Below are 24,036 nucleotides of genomic sequence, written 5' to 3' on the forward strand. Positions count from 1 at the left end.
CACATTCCTCTGGATACTGGCTTGCAGATTGCCACAATAATTTTTTTCTGCCTCATTGGCCATCTCTTGCCGAGGCAGAATGATCCATAGGAAAAAACACATTCACCATCATTCATTCAGTTGTCTTTCTAGAAGTGTGTTGACTTCACAGTTTGACTGCAATATCCCCTCCTTCAGAGTGCAGGTACTGCCCCTTCCACCTCCAGGACTCATGTTCATGTAACTTATATTCCTGAATCCCTACATAAAAGTTATTGTTCTCACACTCCAGCAGCACTAACATTAAAAACCACTAGTCTCTATTCACTCCTATCTTAACATGTTCACACACACCTGCAAGTTGGAGATATCTCTGGCCAACTGTAGAAGCATTTTTCATGGCCATGATGTTCTGGTGGTTGAGTCTACAAGAACCTCTGAGAGCCTTCGTGTCTTATGGGGATAGTAAGCTAGAATTCTTCCCCAGTAAACCATGCATGTCATAAAAGGCTCTTAAATAAAGAATGTAAATAAATAAATTTATTTTATAAAGTGTAAGTGTAAGGAGGAAAGAGGAGTGATTGGTGGAATGATGAAGTAAAGGGTGTAATAGAAGAGAAAAAGGTAGCTTATGAGAGGTTTTTACAAAGCAGAAGTGTCATAAGAAGAGTAGAGTATATGGAGAGTAAAAGAAAGGTAAAGAGAGTGGTGAGAGAGTGCAAAAGGTGAGCAGATGATAGAGTGGGAGAGGTACTGTCAAGGAATTTTAATGAAAATAAGAAAAAATTTTGGAGTGAGTTAAACAAGTTAAGAAAGCCTAGGGAACAAATGGATTTATCAGTTAAAAACAGAGTATGGGGAGTTAGTAGCTGGGGAGATGGAGGTTTTGGGTAGATAGCGAGAATATTTTGAGGAACTTTTAAATGTTGAGGAAGAAAGGGAGGCGGTAATTTCATGCACTGGCCAGGGAGGTATGTCATCTTTTAGGAGTGAAGAAGAGCAGGATGTAAGTGTGGGGGAGGTGCGTGAGGCATTATGTAGAATGAAAGGGGGTAAAGCAGCTGGAACTGATGGGATCATGACAGAAATGTTAAAAGCAGGGGGGGATATAGTGTTGGAGTGGTTGGTATTTTTGTTAATTTTATTTTTTATTATCACACCGGCCGATTCCCACCAAGGCAGGGTGGCCCGAAAAAGAAAAACTTTCACCATCATTCACTCCATCACTGTCTTGCCAGAAGGGTGCTTTACACTACAGTTTTTAAACTGCAACATTAACACCCCTCCTTCAGAGTGCAGGCACTGTACTTCCCATCTCCAGGACTCAAGTCCGGCCTGCCGGTTTCCCTGAATCCCTTCATAAATGTTACTTTGCTCACACTCCAACAGCACGTCAAGTATTAAAAACCATTTGTCTCCATTCACTCCTATCAAACACGCTCACGCATGCCTGCTGGAAGTCCAAGCCCCTCGCACACAAAACCTCCTTTACCCCCTCCCTCCAACCCTTCCTAGGCCGACCCCTACCCCGCCTTCCTTCCACTACAGACTGATACACTCTTGAAGTCATTCTGTTTCGCTCCATTCTCTCTACATGTCCGAACCACCTCAACAACCCTTCCTCAGCCCTCTGGACAACAGTTTTGGTAATCCCGCACCTCCTCCTAACTTCCAAACTACGAATTCTCTGCATTATATTCACACCACACATTGCCCTCAGACATGACATCTCCACTGCCTCCAGCCTTCTCCTCGCTGCAACATTCATCACCCACGCTTCACACCCATATAAGAGCGTTGGTAAAACTATACTCTCATACATTCCCCTCTTTGCCTCCAAGGACAAAGTTCTTTGTCTCCACAGACTCCTAAGTGCACCACTCACTCTTTTTCCCTCATCAATTCTATGATTCACCTCATCTTTCATAGACCCATCTGCTGACACGTCCACTCCCAAATATCTGAATACGTTCACCTCCTCCATACTCTCTCCCTCCAATCTGATATTCAATCTTTCATCACCTAATCTTTTTGTTATCCTCATAACCTTACTCTTTCCTGTATTCACCTTTAATTTTCTTCTTTTGCACACCCTACCAAATTCATCCACCAATCTCTGCAACTTCTCTTCAGAATCTCCCAAGAGCACAGTGTCATCAGCAAAGAGCAGCTGTGACAACTCCCACTTTGTGTGTGATTCTTTATCTTTTAACTCCACGCCTCTTGCCAAGACCCTCGCATTTACTTCTCTTACAACCCCATCTATAAATATATTAAACAACCACGGTGACATCACACATCCTTGTCTAAGGCCTACTTTTACTGGGAAAAAATTTCCCTCTTTCCTACATACTCTAACTTGAGCCTCACTATCCTCGTAAAAACTCTTCACTGCTTTCAGTAACCTACCTCCTACACCATACACTTGCAACATCTGCCACATTGCCCCCCTATCCACCCTGTCATACGCCTTTTCCAAATCCATAAATGCCACAAAGACCTCTTTAGCCTTATCTAAATACTGTTCACTTATATGTTTCACTGTAAACACCTGGTCCACACACCCCCTACCTTTCCTAAAGCCTCCTTGTTCATCTGCTATCCTATTCTCCGTCTTACTCTTAATTCTTTCAATTATAACTCTACCATACACTTTACCAGGTACACTCAACAGACTTATCCCCCTATAATTTTTGCACTCTCTTTTATCCCCTTTGCCTTTATACAAAGGAACTATGCATGCTCTCTGCCAATCCCTAGGTACCTTACCTTCTTCCATACATTTATTAAATAATTGCACCAACCACTCCAAAACTATATCCCCACCTGCTTTTAACATTTCTATCTTTATCCCATCAATCCCGGCTGCCTTACCCCCTTTCATTTTACCTACTGCCTCACGAACTTCCCCCACACTCACAACTGGCTCTTCCTCACTCCTACAAGATGTTATTCCTCCTTGCCCTATACACGAAATCACAGCTTCCCTATCTTCATCAACATTTAACAATTCCTCAAAATATTCCTTCCATCTTCCCAATACCTCTAACTCTCCATTTAATAACTCTCCTCTCCTATTTTTAACTGACAAATCCATTTGTTCTCTAGGCTTTCTTAACTTGTTAATCTCACTCCAAAACTTTTTCTTATTTTCAACAAAATTTGTTGATAACATCTCACCCACTCTCTCATTTGCTCTCTTTTTACATTGCTTCACCACTCTCTTAACTTCTCTCTTTTTCTCCATATACTCTTCCCTCCTTGCATCACTTCTACTTTGTAAAAACTTCTCATATGCTAACTTTTTCTCCCTTACTACTCTCTTTACATCATCATTCCACCAATCGCTCCTCTTCCCTCCTGCACCCACTTTCCTGTAACCACAAACTTCTGCTGAACACTCTAACACTACATTTTTAAACCTACCCCATACCTCTTCGACCCCATTGCCTATGCTCTCATTAGCCCATCTATCCTCCAATAGCTGTTTATATCTTACCCTAACTGCCTCCTCTTTTAGTTTATAAACCTTCACCTCTCTCTTCCCTGATGCTTCTATTCTCCTTGTATCCCATCTACCTTTTACTCTCAGTGTAGCTACAACTAGAAAGTGATCTGATATATCTGTGGCCCCTCTATAAACATGTACATCCTGAAGTCTACTCAACAGTCTTTTATCTACCAATACATAATCCAACAAACTACTGTCATTTCGCCCTACATCATATCGTGTATACTTATTTATCCTCTTTTTCTTAAAATATGTATTACCTATAACTAAACCCCTTTCTATACAAAGTTCAATCAAAGGGCTCCCATTATCATTTACACCTGGCACCCCAAACTTACCTACCACACCCTCTCTAAAAGTTTCTCCTACTTTAGCATTCAAGTCCCCTACCACAATTACTCTCTCACTTGGTTCAAAGGCTCCTATACATTCACTTAACATCTCCCAAAATCTCTCTCTCTCCTCTGCATTCCTCTCTTCTCCAGGTGCATACACGCTTATTATGACCCACTTCTCGCATCCAACCTTTACTTTAATCCACATAATTCTTGAATTTACACATTCATATTCTCTTTTCTCCTTCCATAACTGATCATTTAACATTACTGCTACCCCTTCCTTTGCTCTAACTCTCTCAGATACTCCAGATTTAATCCCATTTATTTCCCCCCACTGAAACTCTCCTACCCCCTTCAGCTTTGTTTCGCTTAGGGCCAGGACATCCAACTTCTTTTCATTCATAACATCAGCAATCATCTGTTTCTTGTCATCCGCACTACATCCACGCACATTTAAGCAACCCAGTTTTATAAAGTTTTTCTTCTTCTCTTTTTTAGTAATTGTATACAGGAGAAGGGGTTACTAGCCTATTGCTCCCGGCATTTTAGTCGCCTCATACGACACGCATGGCTTACGGAGGAAAGATTCTTTTCCACTTCCCCATGGACAATAGAAGAAATAAAAAAGAACAAGAGCTATTTAGAAAAAGGAGAAAAACCTAGATGTATGTATATATATATATGCATGTGCGTGTCTGTGAAGTGTGACCAAAGTGTAAGTAGTAGTAGCAAGATATCCCTGTTATCTTAGCGTGTTTATGAGACAGAAAAAGAAACCAGCAATCCTACCATCATGCAAAACAGTTACAGGTTTTTGTTTCACAGTCATCTGGCAGGACGGTAGTACTTCCCTGGGTGGTTGCTGTCTACCAACCTACTACCTCATTTTTGTTAATGAATGTATGAAAGAGGGGAAGGTACCTAGGGATTGGCAGAGAGCGTGTATAGTCCCTTTATATAAAGGGAAGGGGGACAAAAGAGATTGTAAAAATTATAGAGGAATAAGTTTACTGAGTATACCAGGAAAAGTGTAAGGTAGGATTATTATTGAAAGAATGAGAGTTAAGACAGATTGTAGAATTGTGGATGAGCAAGGAGGTTTCAGAATGGGTAGGGGATGTGTAGATCAAATGTTTACATTGAAGCACATATGTGAGCAGTATTTAGATAAAGGTAGGGAAGTTTTTATTGCATTTATGGATTTAGAAAAGGCATATGATACAGTGGATAGGGGAGCAATGTGGCAGGTGTTGCATGGAATAGGTGGTAAGTTACTAAATACTGTAAAGAGTTTTTATGAGGATAGTGAGGCTCAGGTTAGGGTGTGTAGAAGAGAGGGAGACTACTTCCTGGTAAAAGTAGGTCTTAGACAGGGATGTGTAATGTCACCATGGTTGTTTAATATATTTATAGATGGGGTTGTAAAAGAAGTAAATGCTAGGGTGTTCGGGAGAGGGGGGGGGATTAAATTATGGGGAAATAAATACAAAATGGGAAATGACACAGTTGCTTTTTGCTGATGATACTGTGCTTATGGGAGATTCTAAAGAAAAATTGCAAAGGTTAGTGGATGAATTTGGGAATGTGTGTAAAGGTAGAAAGTTGAAAGTAAACATAGAAAAGAGTAAGGTGATGAGAGTATCAATGATTTAGATAAAGAAAAATTGGATATCAAATTGGGGAGGAGGAGTGTGGAAGAAGTGAATGTTTTCAGATATTTGGGATTTGACGTGTCAGCGGATGGATTTATGAAGAATGAGGTTAATCATAGAATTGATGAAGGAAAAAAGGTGAGTAGTGCATTGAGGTATATGTGGAGGCAAAAAATGTTATCTATGGAGGCAAAGAAGGGAATGTATGAAAGTATAGTAGTACCAACACTCTTATATGGGTGTGAAGCTTGGGTGGTAAATGCAGCAGCGAGGAGATGGTTGGAGGCAGTGGAGATGTCCTGTCTAAGAGCAATGTGTGGTGTAAATATTATGCAGAAAATTTGGAGTGTGGAAATTAGGAGAAGGTGTGGAGTTAATAAAAGTATTAGTCAGAGGGCTGAAGAAGGTTTGTTGAAGTGGTTTGGTCATTTAGAGGGAATGGATCAAAGTAGAATGACATGGAGAGCAGGGTAGGGGTCATCCTTGAAAAGGTTGGAGGGAGGGGGTAAAGGAGGTGTTGTGGGCGAGGGGTTTGGACTTCCAGCAAGCGTGTGTGAGCGTGTTAAATAGGAGTGAATGGAGACAAATAGTATTTGGGACCTGATGATCTGTTGGAGTGTGAGCAGGGTAATATTTAGTGAAGGGATTCAGGGAAACCGGTTATTTTATAAAACCGGACTTGAGTCCTGGAAATGGGAAGTACAATGCCTGAACTCTAAAGGAGGGGTTTGGGATATTGGCAGTTTGGAGAGATATATTGTGTATTTTTATACGTATATACTTCTAAACTGTTGTATTCTGGGCACCTCTGCAAAAACAGTGATTATGTGTGAGTGAGGTGAAAGTGTTGAATGATGATGAAAGTATTTTCTTTTTGGGGATTTTCTTTCTTTTTGGGTCACCCTACCTCGGTGGGAGACAGCCGACTTGTTAAAAAAAAGAAAATAAGTTTACACTAACATCATTAAGTTACCTGGAGTTTACCTGGAGAAAGTTCTGTGGGTCAAAACCCCCACAGCCCGGTCTGTGACCAGGCCTCATGGTGGATCAGAGCCTGTTCAACCAAGCTGTTACTGCTGGCTGCACACAATCCAACGTACGAGCCACAGCCCAACTGGTCAAGTACCGACTTTAGGTGCTTGTCCAGTGCCTGCTTTAAGACAGCCAGGGGTCTATTGGTAATCCCCTTTATGTATGCAGGGTGACAGTTGAGTAGTCTCGGGCCCCTGACACTTATTGTATTGTCTCTTAACGTGCTAGTGATACCCCAGCTTTTCATTGGAGGGATGTTGCATCGTCTGCCAAGTCTTTTGCTTTTGTTGTAAGTGATTTTCGTATGCAAGTTCGGTAATAGTCCCTCTAGGATTTTCCAGGTGTATATAATCATGTATCTCTCCCGCCTGCATTCCAGGGAGTACAGGTTCAGGAACATCAAGCCCTCCCAGTAATTGAGATGTTTTATCTCAGTTATGCATGCCGTTAAGGTTCTCTGTACATTTTCTATGTCAGCAATTTCACCTGTCTTGAAAGGTGCTGTTAGTGTGCAGCAATATTCCAGCCTAGATAGAACAAGTGACCTGAAGAGTGTCATCATGGGCTTGGCATCCCTAGTTTTGAAGGTTCTCATTATCCATCCTGTCATTTTTCTAGCAGATGCGATTGATGCAATGTTATGGTCCTTGAAGGTGAGATCCTCTGACATAATCACTCCCAGGTCTTTGACGTTGGTTTTTCGCTCTATTTTGTGGCCGGAATTTGTTTTGTACTCTGATGAAGTTTTATTTTCCTCATGTTTACGATATCGGAGTAATTGAGGTTTCTCATCATTGAACTTCATAATGTTTTCTGCATCCCATTGAAAGATTTGGTTAGCAATAGAACAAGACATTAAAAAACAATAAAAAATAAAATCCACTCACAATACACTCATTACTTACCTCAGAATATTTGTAATCTTAATGTAGGGTGAGAAGTGAGTAGTGTTTATTGTAAGAAGTTAGGTGTGGTAGTCAGCTACGCCACCCCACCCACACATAATATACTTTGACATTTAAAGAGCCCTATAGCTATAAAATGCTTATAGTGTACAGTCATTACTTACCTTAAATTATTTGTAGTCTTAATGGTCTTAATGCAGGGTGCAAGGTAAATAGTACAGTAGATAGGTATCAAATAGTGTGGTAGGTATCATAACCCCATCTGGCCACCCCACCCACACATTACAGTGGACCCCCGCATAACGATATTAATCCGTTCCTGAGAGCTCATTGTTATGCGAAATTATCGTTTTGCGAATGAATTTTCCCCATAAGAAATAATGGAAATCAAATTAATCCGTGCAAGACACCCAAAAGTATGAAAAAAAAAATTTTACCACATGAAATATACATTTTCCTACACACAGAGAGAAGGATACATGCACAATAGTAGAGCAGTACATGCACAATATATATTGTGCATGTACTACTCTACTAAATGAAGAATAAATGACACTTACCTTTATTGAAGATGCAGCAATGACTGATGAGACACTGTGTCCTGGGAGTGCCTTTTCCTCCTGAGTACTGTAGGTCCTGTTTGGCATTTTCTTCCAGAACAGGCCTTATCACACTGTGTATGCCACTACAATTCTTAAATCTCTGAAACCAACCTTTGCTGGCTTTAAATTCACCAATATGAGCACTAGTTCCAGGCATTTTTCCCTGTTCACCTGGGTGTTAGTCGACTGGTGTGGGTTGCATCCTGGGAGACAAGATTAAGGACCCCAATGGAAATAAGTTAGACAGTCTTCGATGACACTGACTTTTTTGGGTTATCCTGGGTGGCTAACCCTCTGGGGTTAATTGTTTCTTGGTATTCTCAATAAGCCACACCAACAACGGTGCTACAGCAGCAGCAATAGCTGACAGTGCTACAGCAGCAGCTGCAGCTGACAGTGCTACAGCAGCAGCTGCAGCTGACAGTGCTACAGCAGCAGCTGCAGCTGACAGTGCTACAGCAGCAGCTGACAGTGCTACAGCAGCAGCAGACGGTGCTACAGCAGCAGCAGACGGTACTACAGTAGCAGCAGCAGCTGACGGTGGTACAGCAGCAGCAGCTGACGGTGGTACAGCAGCAGCAGCTGACAGTGCTACAGCAGCAGCAGCAGCTGACAGTGCTACAGCAGCAGCAGCAGCTGACAGTGCTACAGCAGCAGCAGACGGTGCTACAGCAGCAGCAGACGATACTACAGTAGCAGCAGCAGCTGACGGTGGTACAGCAGCAGCAGCTGACAGTGGTACAGCAGCAGCAGCTGACAGTGCTACAGCAGCAGCAGCAGCTGACAGTGCTACAGCAGCAGCAGACGGTGCTACAGCAGCAGCAGACTGTACTACAGCAGCAGCAGCAGCTGATGGTGGTACAGCAGCAGCAGCAGCTGATGGTGCTACAGCAGCAGCAGCTGACAGTGCTACAGCAGCAGCAGCAGCAGCTGACAGTGCTACAGCAGCAGCAGATGGTGCTACAGCAGCAGCAGATGGTACTACAGCAGCAGCAGCAGCTGACGGTGGTACAGCAGCAGCAGCAGCTGATGGTGGTACAGCAGCAGCAGCAGCTGATGGTGCTACAGCAGCAGCAGCAGCTGACAGTGCTACAGCAGCAGCAGCATCAGCAGTTAAGCATGGTACCACAGTATTTCGATAATATTTCTCACCCTTTTTACCACAGGGTTGGCACTAGAATCTTTCTTGGGGCCCATGGTCACTTATTTTGCAGATAAAATCACCAAAAACACTGTAATAATACGAAATGTTCTGATTGTATGCTTGGATGTTACCGCGGAGGCTGGCTTGTAAACAATGCCACCGGCGGAACATGTGAGGCTGGCTCAGGCCTCACATAGACGCGTCTCGGACGAATAGCGTTGAGCGAGTTTTTTAGCGCTATGCGAGGCAAAATTTTAGTGATAAAATGTATCGCTATGCGGATTTAACGTTATGTGATGCCAACTGTATGCGGGGGTCCACTGTATATACTAGGCATTTAAAGCGCCCTAGAGCGATGAAATGCACATACAGTACACTCATTACTTACCTTAAAATATTTGTAGTCTTAATGTAGGGTGACAGGTGAGTAAACGGGATTAAACTAATGAACAAGAGAGAAAGAGAGAATGAGCACTTGAGAGAGGACAGACACGAGTCATGTAAACAAACCAAGCAAACATGTATGGTTTTAATTCACTCTGGCAAGCTGGGTAGAAAAACATCTCATATTTATGTTAATTTATTCTACAGTGAGTATATTTATCATGTGTATATGTTATGTAGCATGCTTAGTATATAATTTTGAAAAAAATATCATAGATGGATTAAGCAAAATGTCTATATTAACGTTTTATATGACATTTAATGTGCCTCAGAGTGATTATTATTGTGTTATTATCATCATCATTAATATGGCATCTTCAAGACTAATAAGACACACTTAATGATTTTAATGTGTACCTGCATGCCAGCACAGTGTGTAAATTTACTTAGGTACAAGTACACACAAGTATAATTATCAGAGTACATGTATAGTATATAAAATATGAAATAATTTTAAAACACCTGAAATTTTGGAAAGTTTCCAAACACAACTGAGAGATGCTGTGCTCGTGGAGAATGTAAACAAACTGGGTGGCGTGCACCATATTAGAAAGATGGGGAGTCTTAAAGAGAGTGTTGATCATAATTTGAAATCTCCATATTAGTGGAATGCCATAAGGTGAAATGCTGTAAAGTAGGGCCCTACTGTACTTCTATATTACATGTCCTCCAGAAGCTACCAGCTAGAAACCAGGTACCTACAGGTGTCAAGGGTTCACCTCTGTGGGTACCAAGACCATGCTTTGGACTTTTCTGATATGATAAATTGTATTACCAAGGTGATAGAGAGTTTAGAGCTGCCAGGAAGACTCAAGGCAAAATTAATCACCAGTGCTTGGACAAGAAGAGAGATACAGCCTCTCCTCACTTAATGATGGAGTTCCAGTTCTATGACCACGTTGGTAAACGAATTTGTTGCTAAGTGAGAAGCCTACTATAATGGTACAGGTCAGCCATCACTAATCCAGCATCAATGGGATCTGTAGTGTGCCTGATTAGTGAGTTTGCCAGATTACAGAGTGGTTAGGTTAGAATACACTTAATCAACCTATCAATAGAGACTCTCTCTGCTACATCTTCCTCTTTTTCATCAGTGCTTTCTCCTCCACTGGCTTGCTGCTGTGGATTTACAACCATCTGCACATTTTCTGAGTCAGTATAATGATAAAATTTGAGTGAGTATAATTATTTCAGCCAGTATAATGATGAATTTTGAAATTATGCTATCTAAAATTAGTGCCGGATTACTGATGGAACCGGATAACTGATTGCCAGATTAGTGATGGCTGAGTGGAAGTGGGTTTGTGTCAGCCATCTTTCAGATTGTTTTAATGTCACCTTTACTCCATTTGTAACATTTCTGATATATTTTTAATGTTTATACAGTAGTGTACTGTGTATTCTAATAAACAGAATACAGGAAATGAGCTCTAATACAGGCTCTCCTCAGTTAACGACAGATTTCCGTACCTAAGACCACGTTGGTAAATGAATTTTTTGCTAAGTGTGGAGCATACTACAGTGGTAATGGGTTTGTGTCAACCATCTTTGATATTGTGTTAATGTCACCTTTGCACCATTTATAACATATTTAGTATTAAATGTTTATATAGTTGTGCACTGAATATTGTAATAAACAGAATAGAGGAAACCACCTCTAATATACATTATTTAGCCCCTTAACTGTCCAAATGTTGATCTACGTTTTATTTTTCCTGCCTCCAAATTGGGCACGATTGGCCTGAGATGCCTGGTCAGCATAGGATGGGTCTTAACTCTCAATGTGCACAGTATTAAAAAAATCTGGGGCCACTTAGTACCTTGTGGGAGTACCAGTTCAATTGAGCACCATCTAGAGCAAATAGCGTGGCAAACACCAGCGATCCACTGATGTCATGTCATGAACACTCCCCTTTTAAGAGGAAAGTGATAGATGTGGCCACAAGTGGTACTTTCATTTTTTATACCACTGGCTGTCTCTGTCTGTATCTCTGGCTATTTCTGTCTGTCTCACATGTACATATAAGTACAGTTATTGTACATAGTGTAAATTACCTAGAATAACCCAAAAAATTCTAGGCAAATTGTTATACAGTGCTTGTAGATTTATTATTTATTTTATTATCACACTGGCCGATTCCCACCAAGGCAGGGTGGCCCAAAAAAGAAAAACTTTCACCATCATTCACTCCATCACTGTCTTGCCAGAAGGGTGCTTTACACTACAGTTTTTAAACTGCAACATTAACACCCCTCCTTCAGAGTGCAGGCACTGTACTTCCCATCTCCAGGACTCAAGTCCGGCCTGCCGGTTTCCCTGAACCCCTTCATAAATGTTACTTTGCTCACACTCCAACAGCACATCAAGTATTAAAAACCATTTGTCTCCATTCACTCCTATCAAACATGCTCACGCATGCCTGCTGGAAGTCCAAGCCCCTCGCACACAAAACCTCCTTTACCCCCTCCCTCCAACCTTTCTTAGGCCGACCCCTACCCCGCCTTCCTTCCACTACAGACTGATACACTCTTGAAGTCACTCTGTTTCGCTCCATTCTCTCTACATGTCCGAACCACCTCAACAACCCTTCCTCAGCCCTCTGGACAAGAGTTTTGGTAATCCCGCACCTCCTCCTAACTTCCAAACTACGAATTCTCTGCATTATATTCACACCACACATTGCCCTCAGACATGACATCTCCACTGCCTCCAGCCTTCTCGCTGCAACATTCATCACCCATGCTTCACACCCATATAAGAGTGTTGGTAAAACTATACTCTCATACATTCCCCTCTTTGTCTCCACAGACTCCTAAGTGCACCACTCACCTTTTTCCCCTCATCAATTCTATGATTCACCTCATCTTTCATAGACCCATCCGCTGACACATCCACTCCCAAATATCTGAATACATTCACCTCCTCCATACTCTCTCCCTCCAATCTGATATCCAATCTTTCATCACCTAATCTTTTTGTTATCCTCATAACCTTACTCTTTCCTGTATTCACTTTTAATTTTCTTCTTTTGCACACCCTACCAAATTCATCCACCAATCTCTGCAACTTCTCTTCAGAATCTCCCAAGAGCACAGTGTCATCAGCAAAGAGCAACTGTGACAACTCCCACTTTATGTGTGATTCTTTATCTTTTAACTCCACGCCTTTTGCCAAGACCCTCGCATTTACTTCTCTTACAACCCCATCTATAAATATATTAAACAACCATGGTGACATCACACATCCTTGTCTAAGGCCTACTTTTACTGGGAAATAATTTCCCTCCTTCTTACGTACTCTAACTTGAGCCACACTATCCTCGTAAAAACTCTTCACTGCTTTCAGTAACCTACCTCCTACACCATACACCTGCAACATCTGCCACATTGCCCCCCTATCCACCCTGTCATACGCCTTTTCCAAATCCATAAATGCCACAAAGACCTCTTTAGCCTTATCTAAATACTGTTCACTTATATGTTTCACTGTAAACACCTGGTCCACACACCCCCTACCTTTCCTAAAGCCTCCTTGTTCATCTGCTATCCTATTCTCCGTCTTATTCTTAATTCTTTCAATAATAACTCTACCATACACTTTACCAGGTATACTCAACAGACTTATCCCCCTATAATTTTTGCACTCTCTTTTGTCCCCTTTGCCTTTATACAAAGGAACTATGCATGCTCTGTGCCAATCCCTAGGTACCTTACCCTCTTCCATACATTTATTAAATAATTACACCAACCACTCCAAAACTATATCCCCACCTGCTTTTAACATTTCTATCTTTATCCCATCAATCCCGGCTGCCTTACCCCCTTTCATTTTACCTACTGCCTCACGAACTTCCCCCACACTCACAACTGGCTCTTCCTCACTCCTACAAGATGTTATTCCTCCTTGCCCTATACACGAAATCACAGCTTCCCTATCTTCATCAACATTTAACAATTCCTCAAAATATTCCCTCCATCTTCCCAATACCTCTAACTCTCCATTTAATAACTCTCCTCTTCTATTTTTAACTGACAAATCCATTTGTTCTCTAGGCTTCCTTAACTTGTTAATCTCACTCCAAAACTTTTTCTTATTTTCAACAAAATTTGTTGATAACATCTCACCCACTCTCTCATTTGCTCTCTTTTTACATTGCTTCACCACTCTCTTAACCTCTCTCTTTTTCTCCATATACTCTTCCCTCCTTGCATCACTTCTACTTTGTAAAAACTTCTCATATGCTAACTTTTTCTCCCTTACTACTCTCTTTACATCATTCCACCAATCACTCCTCTTCCCTCCCGCACCCACTTTCCTGTAACCACAAACTTCTGCTGAACACTCTAACACATTACTTTATTAAAAAAAAAGTCCTCTTTATTTAAAAAAAAAAATCAAAATATTTGGAGCGCTGGGTGAGAGAACGTAGATCTACATTTGGACAGGTAAGGGGTTAGGTATGCTTACTGGTAAGAGAGCCCATCGTAAGTCCGAGTCATTGGTAAAAAAATTCGTTCACCCATAAACGGTCCAAGCAGATCTACGTTCACATGTGTAGTGCTACATAAGTAGATCTACTTTTTTTTTTTACATATTTTCAAATATAACAAAAAAAAAAGTAGATCAAAGTTGTTTTTACACATTTTCAAATGTAAAAAAACAAAAAGAAGATCTACTTTTTTTACATACTTTCAAATGTTGAAAAAACGTATATATATGTTTGGACCATTTACGGGTTAATTAGGTACGCATACTGGTCAGAGAGTCCGTCGTAAGTTACCAGTCCACCAGGCCTGGTGACTAAAGCTCTCGCTTCACATACGGAGGGCCAGGGTTTGATTCCCAGCAAGTGAAAACATTTTGACGCATTTCCTTACACCTGTTGTCCTGTTCACCTAGTCGACTGGTGTGGGTTGCATCCTGGGGGACAAGACTGAGGGCCCCAATGGAAATAAGTTAGACCATCCTCAATGATGCACTGACTTTGTTCGGTTATCCTGGGTGGCTAACCCTCCTGGGTTAAAAATCCAAAGAAAATCTTATCTGTTGCTGAGTAAGGAGAGGCTGTATATCTCTTAACCCTTCAATTGTCCAAACGTAGATCTATGTTTGTACCGCTAGCGATCCAAATGTAGGTCTACATTTTATTTTTCCTGCCTCCAGAGTTAGCACTATTGGCCTGAGATGTCGTCAGTATAGAATGGGAGGGGTTGTCTTAACACTCGGTGAGTGCAGTATTAGTAAAATCTGGGACCACTTAGTACCTGGTGGAAGCACCAGTTCAATTGAGCGCCAGCTAGAACAAATAGCATAGCAAACACCAGGGATTCACTGATGTCATGCCATATTAACACTCCCCTTTTAAGAGGAAAGTTACATTGACCCAAAGTTTAGTGGTTTGAGATGGATGTGGCCACAAGTGGTTGAAGAAATATCAAAATCCTTGATGATAACCCATGTGCAACATTTGTGCACCATCCTTTCATTTCTGATACCACTGGTAGTGTCATCCTGCCAGAATGTCTAATAACCATGCCCTAAGTAAAGAGAAACGATTCTGGAACACGTGTAATACGTATTTGGCAGACAGGCTGGCTGGCTGACTGACTTTGGCTGTCTCTCTGTCTGTATCTGTCTCTGTCTGTATCTCTGTCTATCTCTCTGTCTCTGTCTCTCACAGGTACACATAAGTACAGTTATTATACATAATCTAAATTACCTAGGATAACCCAAAAATTCCAGGCAAAGTGCTATACTGTGCTTATAGATATAATGCATAGTTAGCATGACTGGCAGGTAATATGCTTTTTGCTTGCTCAGGAATCAGATGTGATGACTGCATCATGTGTAATACCTGTTAGTTTTTGAGCTGCTCCCTGAGACACACAGGCAGACAGAAAGACAGATAAGCAGAGCTAGACAGACAGACAGACATGTTTGTGTGTAACAGTGAAAACAAATAAAGCCAAGGTTCCCTAGAGCAGTGCGTGTTCATCAGGTGTCACTCCACTGCTACACTGTCTGCAGTTTAGTGACACTTGTCTTAGCACCATGCTTCAAGGAGTTTTATGTATACTCCAGCATGTCTAAAACATTGTTGAGACTTATAAATACTTTCTACAGTAGAACCTCAAATTTCGAACTTAATCCGTTTCAGGAGCTAGTTCTAAATTCGAAAAGTTTGAAAAGCGAAGCAATATTTCCCATAAGAAATGATGGAAATACAATTAATCTGTTCCAGAAACCCAAAAATATTCACAAAAAAAATACATTTTATAGAGATTAATTATAGTTTACATACACACAACAAATATAGTGTACAATTATGTATTAATAAATTTAAATGGACATATAAAATAACATTTTTACTTAACTTTATTGAAGATTGGTGATGGCATCTGGAAGATAGGGAGGAGGAGAGAGGGAGTTTGGGTTAGTGTTTGGAAGGGGAATCCCCCTCCATAAAGACTTGAGGTATCAAAGATCTCTCTGGGGTTACTTCCTTTCTCTGTCTTTTAATGCCACTAGGACTAGCTTGAGAGTCAGTGGACCCCTGTCTCACAAAATAACTGTCCACAGTCCTCTGTTTCTGGTGCCTCTTTAAAATTTTTCCTAAACTGGGACATGGTTCTGTCACTGAACTTGTTGCAAAGATGGCTTGTTTCAGCTTGCTCAGGGTGGTACTTCTCCACAAACATTTGGACATCATTCCACTTGGCGCAAATCTCCTTAATCTTTAAATTGGCATGCAACTTCCTTGCCTTTTCACAAATAATCGTCTCTGAAACAATATCACTTGCCATCTCTTTATCCTTGATCCACACCAGCAACAACTTCTTAACCTGATCAATTGTCTGTGGTCTTTTTTTGGTTAGCATATTAACACCTTTCGCAACATCAGCTTCCTTGATTTGTTCTTTCTTTGCCAGGATAGAACCGTTGGTCGACTTGTTTTTCCCATATATCCTGGCAAGCTCAACAAGTCTCACACCACTCTCATACTTCTGCATAATTTCCTTCTTCACATCTATAGTGTTTCTCACTTTCTTTACCACAAGGGTACCACTAGCAAGTTTCTTTGGGCCCATGGTAGCTTATTTCACAGTCCCGCAAGCACTAAACACAATGAATTAATTGCAAAATGTTTGAATGAGACTGCAAGTTAGTGTTCACTCAAGCATCAATAAAACCAGACTGGTTCACAGCACCTATGCGGGGACGCGGACGGAGCGAGCTAGCGGACAGGTCCGATACCCGGCGGTTCAAACAAAGGGGCGAGTTCAATAATAGGGACAAAGTTGGTTCGAAAAAAGCAGTTGATTTTCGAAGAGTTCGATAAGCGATACGTTCAAAATGTGAGGTTCCACTGTGTATATTTCTAGACTATAGTAAATGACCAAGGCATGCTCACCTGTCAGTGTGTTTGTGACTATTTGAGTACTATTTCAGTATCTATTATTAGTGTCAGATCAAAGATTGACTATGAAATCACAAGAACTCCTAAAAATTGTAATGATCAGAACATAAAAATTATATAAATTAAAACAAAAACAAGAAAAGGTATATCAGCAATTCTTCTGTAAGTGGCAGGACTCGATGTTCCAGTGCCAACTTCATGGTCTTATATCTCGGTAAGTACTGATCCTATTTTTTTTTTTTTTTTTTTTTTTTTTCAAAATATTCGGAGCGCTGGCAGTGAAAACGTAAATCTACGTTTGGATAGTTTAAGGGTTAATAGTTAAGGAAATCATCACTTCCACAGATCAGGCTATGACCAGGCTTCCTAAATTGGCATTCCTTTAACCCTTACAGGGTCCTGACCATCGATCTGCAACTTGTCCACTGGGTCCAAGAAATTAAAAAAAAAATAAATCTTATTTTTTCTTATGAAAGGGTAGAGAATCTTTTTCTGAAGGTAAGAAAACAAAAAACACAAAATTTGATGGAAAACTGACAAAATTACTCTCGAATTTTGCTGCGTCAGCGATATTTATGCTTCAGCGATTTTGCCCAATTTGGCTTCTATTTTAGGCCAATTATATTATTCCAGTCAACCAAATTCTTAACTATTTTGCTAGTATTACTTCTGTTTTATTGATTGAGCACAAGAAATTGCCCAGTCAACTCTTTTAACAACCCAGTAGAGTGATTGGAAATTGGTAATTTGGCCAATTTCACACAAAGTTCAAAATATTCCTATTTCAAAATAGTGTGCGGAATAAACAGTGCAGGCATTCCTGGCACTAAAATAACATTTTCTCTGTTTATTAGTTATGTTTTTCAAACTTTACAAATTAATCCCATTTTTATTTGTTATTCACAGTGAATTTTTATTCACACCAAAAAATAGATTTACTGTTATGCAATATTATTATTTTATTATTATTTATTTATTATCACACTGGCCGATTCCCACCAAGGCAGGGTGGCCCAAAAAAGAAAAACTTTCACCATCATTCACTCCATCACTGTTATGCAATATTGTAATAATTGTGTAAATAATATCAGCACATTCATGAACTCACATTAGACCTACCAGCTGAAATGTGTTGGATGTGTGATGTCATTTGTTTACTCTTGAACAATGGCACAAATTGAACATTTTTGCTAATTTGAGCTCAGTTTCAAGCCATTTTCAATACTAAAACCAATCAAAATCATCTTTATTTCTGTAATATATCTTCTATTTTATCTAATGATACCAAGAAACCACTAATACAACTGAAAAAAAACATACGAAAATACACCACAAAGTTGCTGTTTTAACCCTTAAATGGTCCAAACGTATATATACGTTTTTTCAACATCTGAAAGTATGTAAAAAAAATGTAGATCTTCTTTTTTGTTTTACATTTGAAAACGTGTAAAAAACTTTTATCTGCATTTTTTTTTTTGTTATATTTGAAAATATGTAAAAAAAAGTAGATCTACTTTTGTAGCACTACGAATTTGAACGTTGATCTGTTTGAACCGTTTAAGGGTTAATTAAAAACACTCTTTTTTTTCTCATTATGCGCTGTGTGCTGCAGGATTTGTTTTATATGGTGCACACTTGCCACATAGATGCATTCTCTCATACCTAGGCCCAAATTTACTGCTCACAGCTTATCTGAGTGAGCTGAGCTCATGGCGTAAAACTATGGTTTGGACCCAGGCTTAAAAGCCGTAGATCTATGGGACAGACCCCCAAAGGGTTAAAAGTGTCAATGCAAGGAGCGTGGAACTTCTTTATTTATGGTTATTTTGCAAAATCATAATAACATAATTGTGAACAACTCGCTGAAGAGCCCGCTGGATTAGGAGAAGCTCAGACTTGAAGATCGGTTAAGTCTTATAGGGTGTCCACCTGAGTGTCTGATGTGATGCCCACAACAAACATTATGTACAATTGTCTCCACAAATTTGCAGTGTCTCTTATTTGAAGAATTTAAGTAAATATATTGATCTTCCACAGGTTTCCTGGATGTTCACTGTTTTTTTTTCTGGTTTGGTTCGTGAACATTAAATTGAAAACTATTCATAGTATTTCATTCAAAACATGTTTAACCCTTTCAGGGTCCGTGCCGTAGATCTACAGCTTTACGTTGAGGGTCCAAACCGTAGATCTACGCCAAAATTCTAGCAGTGTCAAATTTAGCGTGAGAAGGCTGGTAGGCGCACATCTGAGAGAATGGGTCTGGGTGGTCAGTGCGCACACTGTAGAAAAAATCTGGATGCCTGCATGGCATTGTGGGAACGCCGCCAAAGTAGCTATGTTCATCGTGCCTGGCAGCAAGGAAGCTCTCACTCTCCAGGCGAATTCTGACTCTCCTCTTCACAACTTACAGTTCTAAGACTGATGGAAGTGGAGCTGAAGACGAATTCTATGGTATTGAACCATATGGTGGATTGATGCCATGTCATACAATGGTATCATATGGTACAGTGTGCCATATGGCACATTGTACCATATGGTACATTATACCATATGGTACATTATACCATATGGTACATTATACCATATGGTACATTATACCATATGGTACATTGTACCATATAGTACAGGGTACAGGGATCCTAATGCAAATAAGTCTGACTTTTTTGAGTTATCCTAGGTTCTCCAAACATACGCTGCTAAGTATGATATTCTATGTAACTTTATTTGTGTATACCTAAATAAACTTACTTACGATGCCACATGCACTTGAGTAAGTTTATTCAGGTGTACAGAAATACATTTACATAGATTATCACACATAGCAGCATATGTATAAAATCCTAGGATAACCCAAAAAAGTCAGGGCGACTTATTTCCATAGGGATCCTTGTATCTGTACCATATGGTGTTCTGTACTGTATGGTACCCTGTACCATATGGTACCCTATGCCATATGGTACCCTGTACCATATGGTACCCTATGCCATATGGTACCCTGTGCCATATGGTACCCTGTGCCATATGGTCCCCTGTGCCATATGGTCCCCTGTACCATATGGTACCCTGTGCCATATGGTACCCTGCTCAATATGGTACCTTGCACCATATGTTTTCCTGTACTGCATGGTACCTTATACCATATAGTACAATGTACCATATGGCACCCTGTAACATATGATACCGTGTACCATATGGTCAATAGGTGGTGTTGGTGGCAGGAGACTCCACACCTAATTTCCACACTACGAATTCTCTTCATAATATTTACACCACACATTGCCCTTAGACACGACATCTCCATTGCCTCCAGCCTCCTCCTTGCTGCTGCATTTACAATTCATGCTTCACACCCATATGAGAGTGTTGATACCATTATACTCTAATACATTCCCTTCTTTGCCTCCATGGATTTCGTTTTTTGTCTCCACAGAAACCTCAATGCACCACTCACCTTTTTTCCTTCATCAATTTCATGGTTAACCTCATCCTTCATAAACCCATCTGTTGACAAGTCAACTTCCAAATATCTGAACACATTCATTTCTTCCATACTCCCTCCCTCCAGTGTCATATCCAATTTTTGTAACTCACATTTAGTGAGTGAGGAAAAAATGCTTTGCATTTTGAAGTTTTTCAGGTCAAGGGTCACAGAAAAGTGAATGTTTTGTGATGATCTCTGAGGTCAAAAATAGTCTAGATAAATGTTTTACAGCTACTCTTTAGCTTCAAAATGGTATGTGTATCATCTCTGTAAGTACCATACAAGCGGAGATACTATTTCATTTCAAAATTTCGCGTGACCTGCCATTTTTTTTTTTTTTTTTTTTTGTCAAAGTTCCGTGACCTGTATCTCCGGAATAGTCTGACCTACAGATTTGAGACAAAATCCAATCTCATATGCTCAATGAAATCCAAAAGTGCGAATTCTGAGGCCTGGTCTCAGTCTGGGCAGCAGGGGTGTTGACCCCCGGAACTCTGTCCAGGTAAACTCCAGGTAAAGCCAGAGAGGTGCAGTGAAATGACCTGGTTGAAGAGACATGGAATGTCCCTGATCAGTGCCTAAAGTAGGTACAGTGGAACCTTAACTTACGAGTTTAATCTGTTCCAGGAGCTAGCTCGTAACTCAATTTACTCGTATATCAGATTAATTTTCCTCATTTAAATTAATTGAAAAGCCAAAAATTCGTTCCTGCACTCTGGAGAGACGAGAAAAAATACTTGAATATGACGCTGTTATCAACTGTACGGCTTATTTATCTATCACAATTCATCTAATATGCATAATAAACAATATAATTAACACAGAACATGATATATACTCTAGAATGAATAAAATAGGCCATAATATGGTGGCAGAGGCAGCAGCAGAAGCATCTGCCATTTCTGTTACAATTTGACTATAGTATCTTCCTATGTTCTTACTGTAAGGGAAAAACGGAGTGGTATTTTTGAGGCTAAACTGCAGAAGATCACTAGGACCCATGGTTAGAAAAAAGAAATGTGGCTAAATGACTGTAAAATAATGCAAACAAGCATGTGAGAACTGCCCCCACAGGGATGTAAACATGTTTACTGCTTACCAGCTGTGGTATCAGCTGTGCCAGCTAGCAGAAGCAATCTGCATTATTGTTACGTATGTATTATGCATTATTATTATTAATTTAGAGAACTGAAGCTCAGTCATTATAATAATTATTATTATTATTAATTTAGGGAACTGAAGCTCTATCGTTATAATAATAATAATAATAATAATATTAGTAGTAGTATTTTATGTATTATTATAATTGTTGTTGTTATTAATTTAGGGAACTGAAGCTCTATCATTATTATTATTATTATTTATTATTATTATTATTATTATTATTATTATTATTATTATTATTATTAATTTAGGGAACTGAAGCTCTATCGTTATTATAATAATACAGTAGACCGCCATTGAAGAATTGCTGCACAATTTTATGTAACACGTTGTATAATTAATTTAACATGGTTCAGTTTGTGGGAAAGAAAAAACAAATTCTCTTTTGCTCAAGTGGCCGCCTTGATGTGGAGCAGACGGAGAGCCCCCCCTACCACTCCCCGACACCTCCCCACCATCCCTTACCACTCCCCGACACCACCCCCACCATCCCCTACCACTCCTCGACACCACTCCACCATCCCCTACCACTCCCCGACACCACCCCCACCTTCCCTTACCACTCCGCGACACCTCCCCGACACCTCCTCACCATCCCAGCATTCGTAATTCATACGTGTCCAGTCTTTCTCTGCTACAAGGCAGCTGTGTTTGTCAATTGTGTTATGATATTTTAATTAATATATCTTGTATCTGCCAAGTAATCATGACACCCAGTAGCCATACTAGTGTTGCTGAAAGTGACACGAAGAGGTATAAGCACTTAAGTCTTAGAATTAACAAAGATGTTAGAAAAGAGATAACCTGAAGCCATAACTGAAGTGTTACTTTGTACACAGAAAAAGAGGTTAACATGAGTTTGTGTGACTGACTGACTGAACTGACTGACTGACGGAATGACTTGACTGACTTACTGAATGACTTGACTGACTTACTGAGTGACTTGACTGACTTATTGAGTGACTTGACTGACTTAATGAGTGACTTTACTGTAATAATATTATATTATTATTATTGCTGAGAAGAAAAAGAGAATGATTTCCATGGAATTAAAGCATGAAATCATAGATAAACAAGCGAGGTGTCCAGGTTTTGGGTTGAGGGGGAAGAGGGAGGGGGGAGCTGGCTCGTAACTCAGAGCAAAAAATCAACCCAGGAACGGCTCGTATCTCAAAAAACTCATAAGCTGGGACACTTGTAAGTCAAGGTTCCACTGTTTTCATGTACAGTGGTACCTCGAATTTCAGCTGTAATTCGTTCCAGAAGGCTGTTCAAGTGCCGTTACTAAGCAAATTTTTTCCCATAAGGAATAATGTAAATTAGATTAGTCCGTTTCAGTCCCCCAAAAATACACTTACGAAAGCACTTACAGTAATACACTTAAATAATTGTTCAAGTTGGGAGCTCTTCGAAATTCGAGGTACCACTGTATTTTGGCTATAACCATAAGTGAAAGTTTTAAAAGTTAATATCCAGATGGTATTATATTAACCCTTTCAGGGTTTCTGACGTACTAGTATGGCTTACGCACCAGGGTTATTGACGTACTAGAACGCCTAAATTCTAGCGCCTTCAAATCTAGTGAGACAAAGCTCGTAGGCCTACATATGAAAGACTGGGTCTATGTGGTCAGTGTGAACAATATAAAAAAATCCGGCAGCACATAGTGCATAATGAGAAAAAAAAAACTACGTCCATGTTTTTGGTTTAAAACAGCGACTTTGCAGTGTATTTTCGTACAGTATTTATGGTTGTATTCTAGTTTTCCTGGTCTCATTTTATAGAATGGAAGACATATTACAGAAATTGAGATGGTTTTGATTGGTTTCACAATGAAAAGTACCTTGAAATTGAGCTCACAGTAGCAGAAATGTTTGATTTTTACCAAATTTCAAAAGTAAACAAATCATGCCAAGCTTGCAATACACGTTAACTGGCGAGTCTAATATTCTTCCACGAGTGCACTGACATTATTTATACCATTTCTACACCATTTGTATACTAATGCAGTAGTTTGCATAACAGTAAATCTTTTATTTTTTGTGAGAATAAAAATTCAAAGTGGAAAGCAAAACAGATGTAAGAGGGGCCTGGGGACATGACTAATGAACAGAGAAAATGTTATTTTAGTGTCAGGAATGTCTGTCTTGCATATTCTGGACCCTATTTCGAAATTGGCATCTTGTGAAATTGGCAAAATTGCTAATTTCTGACCACTTTATTGGATAATTGAAATTGGTAAATGGGTGGTTTCTTGTACTCATTCGATAGAGAAAATAGAGTTTTAACGAAATAGATATGATTTTTGTCGACGAGTACACTGAAATTGGCCGAAAATAGGGCTCAAAGTGAGCAAAATCGCCGAT

At 40.0% G+C, this 24,036-nt stretch overlaps 1 protein-coding gene across 2 annotated transcripts in view; it reads left to right on the forward strand.

The window, feature by feature from the left end:
* LOC128691314 (DNA-dependent protein kinase catalytic subunit) overlaps positions 1–24,036 on the forward strand; it is a 1,096,584-nt gene that overhangs the window by 876,379 nt on the left and 196,169 nt on the right. The gene's annotated exons all lie outside the window — the stretch shown is intronic.

The sequence above is a fragment of the Cherax quadricarinatus genome, chromosome 36, assembly GCF_038502225.1.
Source record: "Cherax quadricarinatus isolate ZL_2023a chromosome 36, ASM3850222v1, whole genome shotgun sequence".
Lineage (NCBI taxonomy): Eukaryota > Metazoa > Arthropoda > Malacostraca > Decapoda > Parastacidae > Cherax > Cherax quadricarinatus.